Source organism: Brassica rapa, chromosome A02, assembly GCF_000309985.2.
Source record: "Brassica rapa cultivar Chiifu-401-42 chromosome A02, CAAS_Brap_v3.01, whole genome shotgun sequence".
Lineage (NCBI taxonomy): Eukaryota > Viridiplantae > Streptophyta > Magnoliopsida > Brassicales > Brassicaceae > Brassica > Brassica rapa.
In genome coordinates this window covers 24378321-24384494 of record NC_024796.2, presented here as the reverse complement: position 1 = coordinate 24384494, position 6174 = coordinate 24378321, and positions in this window count along the sequence as shown.

The window sequence follows — 6174 nt, the reverse complement described above, 5'->3', positions numbered from 1 at the left end:
CATCAGTTTAATTATATTAATTTTGTATGTGGATCCCCTCATAATGTATTATATAGTAGCATATGACGCTGCAACAGTATCCAACCTAACCTAAAATGAACAAGAACCATAATTTATGTAAACCGTATTCCGGCTAACTAGCAAAATGCATTCTTTACTTGCATGTACATTTTATAGTCATTTATTTCCATTATTTTAATATATAATCATTTCTTTCCATAATTGTTTTTTAATGTTTGCTAAAGCGAAAAGCGGAAAGTGGAAGCTGGTTCGACATCATACTAAAAGTTTCATTGTAAGATGATTTTTTAAATCAAATCCTTCTTAAATATAATAAATGTAATTTATCGACCCAAAATACAGAGACATTAAAAATTTATCAAATCCATAATAACAGAACAAAGATTCTTAGATACTTATCAAATCAGGTATATAACACATGTTTGTTTATATAAAATACGATTAAGCGGCAGTGGAGGAAGAGATGTGAGGAGGTTTCAAATTCTCCACAGCGTGGATAAGTTTCATTATAAATGATAACTAGAATTTAATCCGCCCAACCACGTGGATATTTATTTTTATTTATATTTACATAAGATTATTTTATATTATTAGTGATATATATATTTAGCATTAACCATATATGTAAATATGTATACGACTTTTTAAAATATAATAATTTATAATTTATAATTGTTTCAAACTGTCGTATGTACTTGTCGTTTTTGTATTAAATGAGAAAAACATTATGTGTAATCTTATTTTTTTTGTGCTAGTGATTATTAAGGTATCTATCATTTTTTCTTACAATGAATAGCTATTCTATTAAAGTATCTATCACGTTTAAGGTAGCAAGAAAACTCAATATAATACATTATGATTTAATTTCAATCTATAAATATAATATGTTGAGATTTGTTTTTGAATTTTTCCATATATTAATAGTAGATGATTTTGGTTTTTATTTTTTTATATAGTATATTTTGTGGTTTTATTAAAATATTAATAATTTTTTGTGTGATTATGTTTAATATTCATATTCCACTATTATGAATATCAGATTTTTATCTACACTTTCAAAAAGCAAGATTAAAAAATTTCCATTAACAAAAAAAAAATTGTTTATTTAACTTGTTTCAAAACAAAAAAATTAAAACGATATTTTTTTTGAATATATTGCAATTTTTTGGATAGCATTTTATGTAAATTTCGTAAAATCTGAAAAATAAATTAAATATATTATAATTGTTGGATCATCCTATATTTTATGGAAAATTTGGTAGAGAATTAGGATAAAAATGTAGATACTCGGAATATTTTTTTTTTACAGCCTACTCGGAATATTCATTAATTATGCTTTAAATAATAAAATTTTGCTGCAATTTTTGTACAGGTTTTAAAGATCGTGATCATTAGTTATTAAGCTTAAAATTATAGGATGGAAATTTTTAAATACATGAAATCCAGAATGTGGACAATAAAGTTAAGCACATGCATATGAATTAGCACATGGTATTCGTGAGTAGTTTAGTTAATAACTTATTAGTGTACCACAAGTTAAGTTATACATGAAAATCAATTGGATATCTTCTAATTTAAGTTTTAACCATAGTTATCACAAATAACAATATACATATCAATCTATATTATAATAATTGAGTTTTTTCTCACTCCTCAGCACATCATGTCTTCGTGGGTTTCACTTTTAAAAAGTGTGAAAATGTATCAAGTTCATGGTTTGAACCAGGGTTATTGAGATATAAACACTAACATTTACACCATTAAGTAAAATGATACTTTGTACATTGATGGCTGAACCTAATATATATTTATAAAGGTCGGAAGCCCTTACTTCTTCGGCTTCTTCTGAGCATCGGGCCTACAAGTGTATTATGGGTTTCATTTTTAAATGATATTCATCACGTTATATGAAAAAGGTTCAAGTTTGCAACAGTTATAGTTTTCTCATATTGTAAATTGTTGTCATTTAACATGAGCTTAGGTTCTTTCATCATTGTCTCAAATAAGTCTGAGTTACAGAGTTGCACTGTGTGTCTGTTCGCAATCTATTTTTTCACCGGTGAACTCTTCATGTTTCCATCTTAAATCGCTTGATCATAAATGTACCTGATTTGTAGCCCCTCTGTAAACCTATATATATTGTTCTCATCTTTGATGAACCCAATCTGCATCTCCACAAAACTCATTGATTCATCTTAGCTTTAACCATCTTCTAGAAAATGTTTCTCTGTGCCTCTCCAATTCCTCAAACCGGAGTTCCGCTGTCCGTCACTCAACCTCTGAGTCTCTCCGTCTTGGTCATAGTAGTCAGAGCATAGCCTCTGGCTTCCTCCGCTTCTGGGATTCCCTCAACTTCATGAAAGACAAGGAGTTTGTGGGAATCATGGTTCTCTTCCTTGATAAAAAAAAGTAAGTTAATCTTCGATCTATCACACTTATTCTTTGTTGAATAATATTATTTGCAGATTTTGTGATTCGTGGATTTACTCTCGACGAACGTACTAATCATTATATGCCATCTTTGAAAGGAGGTTCCATTGTGAAAGTCGATCGTTTTGAGGTTGTTAGGTGCTCAAGCATGTACAAGATAACTGATCATTCATTCCTCATTCATTTCATCTCACTAACCATTATTAATGAAGTCATCATGGGTGCTTCTGAGATCAATCTCCAGTCAAGATTAGACTGTTTGAAAATATTCAAGTGATTGCGAGCACAAACCTAGAACTCCCAGGCATATTATCATATTGCATATGGGTTTATATTATGTTTCGATATCATAACTGATATTTAAACTCGTAGATGTGGTTTGGCAAATCTGTTCTGTCCAGGGTCTGACCTCACCAAAGAAACAACTCGAGTCGTTATCCGTCTCCTCATTGATCCGTAAGAAACAATCAACACATAATTCCCTTATATTATTGTCTATATTGTGCTAATATCAATAATCAAAAATATTTCCTACCCAAGATTTGTGGTCGTCTATTTATCTCCATTACTTAGCAATTTAATTTTACACAAATTTTTATTTTACAGATTAAAAGAAATCACAATAACCCAAACAATCAAAACACCAAAAACTAGAATCCCAAAAAGACAAATCATTAATGATCACCTCTCTTTTTGTCTAATCTTACAAATAAACTTCAAAACAAATATATACCAAACTAATCAACTCAACTAAAACTCAACGACACATAAATTGAATCAGCTAAACAAATACAAACTACACGACCAACTATTTAACAATTTACAAACTTACTTTCGCAGATGCTTACGAAGAAAACAAAGACGACAACCAAGATCAGTGAATTTACCTAAACAAAAAAGCAGAGTAAGTTACAAGCTTTGATAAATACAACTAACAGTGATTTTTGTTTACATATTACCCATCAAATAAAAGAGAAACAAACACAACCGCACCAGGAGATACAAGAGACAATCCCAACAGACACAAAGGCGGCAACAATATCTCCACCTTCTCACTCCTCTTGTCTTATAAAAATAGCTTACATGCCCAATGTCAACAGGTCAATGCTATTGTCTTGTTATGAGAAATTCATATATTCGATCATTAAGGCTCAAATACTAATTGTCACTCATTTTATAGTTATTTTTACAAGTCTTTATGTATTTGTTTTAAAGATCCGGTAAAAGTAATAAGTTAAAAAAAACATATAACCAACATAATAAGAATAAAAAAATTATTACTTAATATACACAACTTACACAACTAAACTGGAGAAAAATATCCAGAAACAAAAGGTATTCTCAACAACCTTAATATAACTTATGTAATCTCAACAAGTACAAGTAACAAATTAAAAAGACAAATAAACAATAAGTCTCAGACACAACAATCAACACCACGAACTATATCAATCACATTACTAACATAGTTTAGGCATTTATGAGTGGAGAATAGTGCATACACAGTTCATCATCACAACTTTAATCCTATAACAATAAAAAACTTGAAAAAAAAATGATCAACCGAAAACGTCAAATTAATAGCTACAATAACCCTAACAAATATTGAGATGAAATAAGAACTCTGTCCACAACCCCGTGTTTGTGTGGATGCAAGGAAACGATGCATATAAATTAGCACACGTCAAGCGTAAGTTGCATTTGTAAGTTTACTATTGATGTTCTATGGAGTATTATAAGTTTAAAACTGATCGATATATATTATGATTTCAAGTGGTTAATAATTTCTTAGTCTACCATCTGCCATGAGTTCAATTTAAATTTGGTTCTTTAAGATATTTTTGTAGTTGTTTATAATTTTTTATACTTGGTTTATATATTCCAAATTGTTGACCAAATAAAAATATGTTAAATCGTTCAACTGTTAACATGAACCGGTTTGGTCTGATTTTATTTTCTGTTTAATGAGTTATTTAAATGAGATTTGATAATTTTTTAAAAATTAATATTATTTATTATATAATAAACAATGTTTCTAACCATTAGTAATAGTAATTAAATGATATGTTTTAAAATAGATGATTTTTTTAGGATGGGTCCATTTTAAAATATCACACATTAAAAGAAATTGTTATTTCTATTTTAGTAGTATAGATGAGAGCCCTATATAATCTCATAAAACAACATTTTAAACCATGCATTACTTCTTAGCATGTATTAGACCACCTCCAATAATACACAAAAATTTACTATATATTTCACTCTAAAATAGAGTAACTTTATTATAGAGTTGAATTTGTTCTAATGATTCACTCTATAATAGAGTTACTCTATAATATAGTGAAATATAGAGTATTGTTACTTTTTTACTCCAAATATAGAGTGGAAAAGTAACATTACTCTATATTTTACTTTATCATAGAGTAATTTTATTATAGAGTGAATCATTAGAGCAAATTCAACTCTATAATAGAGTTACTATATTTTAGTGTAAAATGTAAAAGAAATTTTTGTGTTCCATTAGAGATGTCTTTAGAACCAACTACTATTCTCTTCGGCGTACAAACTTTTTAATGACAAGTCTTGTAGTCATATTTGGACTTAAGATCATAAAACGTTTCTAGAAAAAATATAGTAACTAGTAGTTTTTAAAAGCATACATAGGGTAAAAAGATAAACTACTTAAAGAGGGGCGAATCTAAAACTAGATTTAAGAAGCACATAACATTTTGTCACTATATTTATTTTTCTGAAGGGGCACTATCACTAATTTTCCTTAATTTCTAAAAGAAAATAAAAATTTAGCTGGGGGCACATGCCCCCGTATCATCCTTGCTACGTCCGCCCCTGTACTTATATGATGTCGTCGTCGTAATTTTCTTTATAAAGGAGATAGGTAATTATATATAAGAATATAGTATATAACGCCATAAAAATCATATAGAGTTCAAAGATTTTTGATGTTTTGGTGGCAAATGGACAACAATTCCACCATATATATATATATATATTGTGATTTATAAATTCAGAACTGTAGCTTCGAATTCTTGACTAAATTTTCTGTTTTAGTTAGTTAACCCTTTATGGAACGTTACTAAACGTTAACTTTTATTTTCTTATTTTGTAATTTTTTTTCTTAACGTTGATTTATTATGATATTACAATTATGAGAAAGATTACATAAATAACTCGATAACCGATAATATTATATGCCTTATGAAGATCTATGCTTGACTGCATCACCTTTGTCGTCCTATGAAGATCCACGCATGACCGGAATTACTTGCACCATATTGAAGATTTCTTGTAAGTCTTTTTTATGTAATCTATATAATTGTCTAATAAATCGCTTTTGTTAGAAATTGAAACCTGAACTTTCTGTAATGTGCAATCTGTAAGAAATTGCATAGCATAAAATTTGAACTTCAAAACTGGATGTAAAAACTTTTAAACCTTAACCACTAGGATACAGTGCTTTTGTAACTTTTATTTTGTAGTCTAACTAAGCAATCAAATACAAGATCACTTTTCTGTAAGTAAAATTATACTCTACAGTTATAAAAAGAAGAAATATATAATGGCTTAAATTTTACTGGTATAAGTTGATAAATACTAAGTTGAAGTAAGAATACAATAAATTTCTCAAATGTATTTCAGTTTTAGTAACATAGATATATAATGTATCTTACTAAAATCTTAATCATTTCAATCCCGCTTAAAAAT